Source organism: Pinus tabuliformis, chromosome X, assembly GCF_031772625.1.
Source record: "Pinus tabuliformis cultivar Carrire ecotype Pingquan chromosome X, CPIR1, whole genome shotgun sequence".
Lineage (NCBI taxonomy): Eukaryota > Viridiplantae > Streptophyta > Pinopsida > Pinales > Pinaceae > Pinus > Pinus tabuliformis.
Window position 1 is genome coordinate 1,434,564,288 of NC_142308.1, and position 4,960 is coordinate 1,434,569,247.

A 4,960-nucleotide genomic window follows, 5' to 3' on the forward strand; every position below is an offset into this window, starting at 1 on the left:
AATTGGGGAACTACAAGGGACAATGATCGAGAAAGACTAGGACGGCCACCCCAGGAACTCACACTACTTTTTGTCCTTCCTAAACACCAGTCAACAACAATTCCACCTTTTCTCTGTAAAGATAGGGGCCAAAAGGAATAAAGGAAGAAAAAAAGATGAAACAAAGATATATCAAACATGGCTACGAGCTGACAATGGGAGGCTCAAATAGATAACAAGCTTCCCAAACCCTTTGCCTTCAAAAAAGGGTGGAAGTTTAGGGGACGACGATTGAGAAGGACCAGGGTAGCGACACAAGGAACTCACATTGATTTTCATCCTTCCTGAATGCCAATCCATAACAATCCCACCTTTTCTCTCTAAAGCTAGGGCCAAAAGGAAGAAGGGAAGAAAACAACATGAGACAAAGAGATATCAAACATGGAAAACTCCTCACAAGGGAGAGGCTCAAACCAAGAACAAGATTCCAATACCTCGTTCCTTCACAAAAAGGGAGGAACTGTAAGGGATGATGATTGAGAAGGACTAGGGTGGCCACCCAAGGAACTTGCACTACTTTTCATCCTTCCCGAACACTAATCCATAATAATCCCACCTTTTCTCCATAAATCTAGGGGAAAAAGGAAGAAGGGAAGAAAAACACCAAATAAACAAAAATCCCAAGAAAAGAGAGGCTCACCAACACGCCGAGGTGATGTCGCCTAACCATAAAGAAAGAAACCAAGGCACCCAATCAAAGCATCCCACCTCTTCACACCCTCCCACATACATTACAACACAACACCCTTTCTACCTTAAAATATAACAAACAACGATAAAAAAACCAAGAAAATAAATCATAACAAAAACTTGACCATTAGAAAAGATGAGGACCACGATGAGACTAGTGTCTGGAGCATGTTACTGAGAGGTAAACACACCCACAACCCAAGACAAGGCTTCAAATGAAAAATACACTAACAGCACACCCACCCTAATATTTCATCCCTCCGTGTACAAAGCACCCAACAACCTTTCCAGCGAGAAAGTCAAGGGGGTCAAGAATCAAACTCCAAAGAGGATTTGTCACAGACCGACAATCAATGCTAGAGAAAACCACAGGCCACAAATACATTGATGGCGCAAGGCCACTAAATAGAGGGATGTCTGCAAAGCGCACACCATGAAACTAAGAAGCGATGAAGTAATAGAAACAACCCATAATCCAAAGGGAGAAATAAAGGCATAACCCGCTATTTCTTTCCTTAGAAGGGGAGTGGCTCATGAGAGGACGAGGAATTCCCTTGACAGCAAAGGCACAAGATAAGAATTCAACTTCGTGCCCATTGGTAGGTAAAATTATGATCTCGATGGAGATCAGACCGAGGGAGGGGTTTTTCATTACATAGAAACCCAACCGTTCTGCGAGGGCAGATTGAGAAATGGTCGAGAGGACTACGGTGGCCAATCCAAAGGGTTAAACCACTCATCATCCATCCCATATTGAACCCACCCCAACAATTTCCCCTCATGGAAGGTTTGGGGTATCAGGCACACACGCAACCACTCCCTTGATCTAACCACAAACAAAAAGCCTTAGCCAAGTACCACATAACCATCACCACCTTTTCGAGAGAGAAAACTATGGAGGCCCACACCCTTGGCCCATGCGTTACAACAAACAAAAGAATGAGCACCATCACTATGAATGAGTCTAAATTTATCCATCGGATTTCCCAAGCACCTCAACTACAGCAACCATGCCCCACCGAATAGATTGTCAAAGAGGGATCCTAAGAAACAAGCTTCCAAAGCCACTACAGAAACACATTGAGGGAAAGAAAAGCAAAGATTGGTGGGACAAGCACAAGCATGTATTTTAAGCACACACGAAAAAACAAGTGTGACCTCAAGGCAGGGAACCAACAATGTTCCCACCAAACACCAAACCCACTCCCCTAGAGATGCACTAGACAAGCGCACATTGCAATCGAAACCCACCAAACCAGAACCAAGAAACTAAACACCTACTATAAATGATCCTATAGCCAGTTTAGCTATGGTAACCTTGTTATGAATTCTCCTTCCTCTAAATGATAAGGTTCGATTAAATTCTCACAAGTTTGATGGCAGTGAACCACCATCGTTGACAAAATCCAAATATTTCACGAGATCATTCAATTGATAGGAGTGACCGTTGGTGTGTACAAAGGGCAGGGATGTAATCAACATGAGCTGATGACATGTGCTTTCTAGGAATTCCTCGTTGATGACCAATAATTGGAATGGCCTATCCCAATCATGATGCAATTTGAGAAGATTTCTTGATCCTCTTGAACCAGGAAGAAAAATTCATTGGCTACATTAGTGTAGCATTCGTGTGACCCATAACATCTACTGGCATCAAAAACCTATTATTGCCTCAAACTTCTAGGGCCTAAATGGCCATAGTCCCTCAAAGAAGCTGGCCGCAAAGGGGAAACTCCGCATAGATAGTTAGCAAGCTAAGGTCTTGTTCGTTATCGGAATTAACCATATAAATTGGTCCACCAACTAAGAACAACCATGCACCACCACCCATAGAATCAAGAAAGAGCTCTCATTTTGTCAGTCCTTACTATGTCTGGACCTGATAAGTTTCCCGGTGTTGAGTCAAATTATGTTGTAGACTTGACTCCCAGTGGTTCCCTTTCATCAATTCCTTAAAGTTTCAGCCTTGCGACCATACTCCTCCTGGAACCCAAAGACTCTGATTTCTAAAAAGATGTTGGCAGAGTCCTTAGAGCAACATCCATTGATCCCTAGTGGGCATCATTTATGGTTGAGACTAGGATGGTATCTCATCATCTCTGGGCCCCCAAATTTTGTTCTTGATTAATGAAAACATCCTTGGTAAACTCTTTTGCAGTGGTATTTCTTTCATAAACCCAAGAATTTCACCTCTGACAACGAAATACAAATGCCCTTGATAGTCCCTATTAATCATTACTCTGGTGCTGAAAGCCAACACAATAGTACCAGACTCATATCATGTTATTCCACGGTAATGTATTTGGAGCATAAGCTTGCTTTGATCACTCTAATTTTTCAAAGTAGTAGTGTCGAAGCCACGAACTAGCCAATTAATGCCAGGAGCATGCCACTAACAAAATGGATTGAAGGGCATGTGCACACTGAGTAGGTGAACTGGCCTTTACGACCTAAGATCCAACTACGATCTTTCTAACTGCAACAATTTAAATATAGGCTATTGGAGTTGGAATTACTGCGGTTGTTGCCACTAGACTTGCCCTCCAATGGATCCTCATTAATGGATTTAGATTGTACTCAATTAAATTACTAGACTTGATGAGCCTAGTATTGTTATTTATTGTCACTACCTCCCCATGTCAGGATTGGGTAATTTGCACACCTGTTGCCTTCCTTGGATGTGGTAGCCATTTCTCAAGTTCCCTCTCTGGAATCAAAGCCCAATTCTTTATCACCCGTCACCACCATGGTAGGTCTATATCTTACCATCAAAAGTTTATAGGGAAGAAATTTGAATGAAGCATCACCAACACAAGGGTTGTTTGATCCATCGAGTTATTGTCATTCACTAGAGAAGTAGGCCAACCCGTGTCAGCCATTTTCCTGAAAAAATCATCCCTTCCTAAGAATCGGGACTTGGTTCACGTATTAGCTCTAGAATTATTATGGTTATCGGAGTAGTATGGTACCATAAAAAAAGTTATAACTGATTTAATGAGCCATCCATAGTTTCACAGTCTGAATTGGGTCATACTTAGACATGCATGGCTTGATCTTTGAGACAAGCATATGACTATTGCTAGGATCAACCAGGTATCACCCTCCCACTTCAAAAGGTATTCCAGGTGCACTCTTACCAAGATCCAACCTAAACACCCATCATGTCAAAGAGATATCAAAATATCTCTCTGACCTAATGGGTGTCCCCAATTGCTTATGGTGTCCCCCAAGGGGGGGGGGGGTTTGTAACAATCCTGGTGAAAATTCCATGTATTAAAATTTAAAAACAATAACCACGGTTGATCAGAAACTTATTCCAAGTTGAATTTTGGACCTAATCCTAGTGATGGGGTTACTTGTGATTTTTTATGGCTAAGGAAATTGGGAAAGGCAATGGATAAGGCTTTGGAAAGGCAAAATGGAAATTTTGGACATTTAATTATGAAAATAATGGAAACTGGGAGAAAAGGAAAAGGAAGGTGAGAAGTAACAAATAAAACGTGAGGAGGAACATGTAGGAAAATAATGGAAAATGAAGGAAATAGAGGCCTCATTCATAAAAAGGCTTTTGAGGATTAGGTTGTAACCTTTTGTCAGTTTAGTGTTGGAGCTCTCTTCTATTCCCTCTCTCTCTCTTACTCTTGGAGACTTAGAGTTTTCTTGGAGCACTATTGGAGGGTGTGGCATACATGGATTGTTGGAGAAATAAAGTAAAGGAAGAACAATAAATCATAATAAGGCATCGAGAACAACAACTACATAAGATTTTCTTATAGGTACCAAGTTGCGTGTATGTTTCCTTCACTAGTTTCTGTATGCGTGGACATGCATGTAGTTTCTTGGTTGTGATCTGTCATTAGAATGGAGGATTTCCTAGATTGACAATGGATTGCCTACCTTTCCATTTTCTAGATAACCATGTTGATTTTGGGTTTACTTTCATTGCTTTTTTTTTGTCGGATCACATGTTTCCTTGGCTTTGGCTGAGTTACTAGTTCCCGGAGACTTGGTTGGACAAACGCTTTGGAGCCTTCTAATAACTTGGGTTAAGTTACTAGTACCATAGCCTGGGTTGGATAAATTCTCTAGAGCCCTTGGTGGGTTGAGTTACTATTCCTAGAGCCTTTTTTGGACAAACCCTTTGGAGCTCAGTAACAACTTGGGTTGAGTTACTAGTCCCATAGCCTCGGTTGGACAAATTCTCTAGAGCCCTTAGTGGGTTCAGTTACTA

At 41.5% G+C, this 4,960-nt stretch overlaps 1 pseudogene; it reads right to left on the bottom strand.

Annotated features, from left to right (window-relative positions):
* Positions 1 to 2,013: 2,013 nt before the first annotated feature.
* Positions 2,014 to 3,825, bottom strand: LOC149145413 (18S ribosomal RNA; annotated as a pseudogene).
* Between the last annotated feature and the right edge of the window lie 1,135 nt (positions 3,826 to 4,960).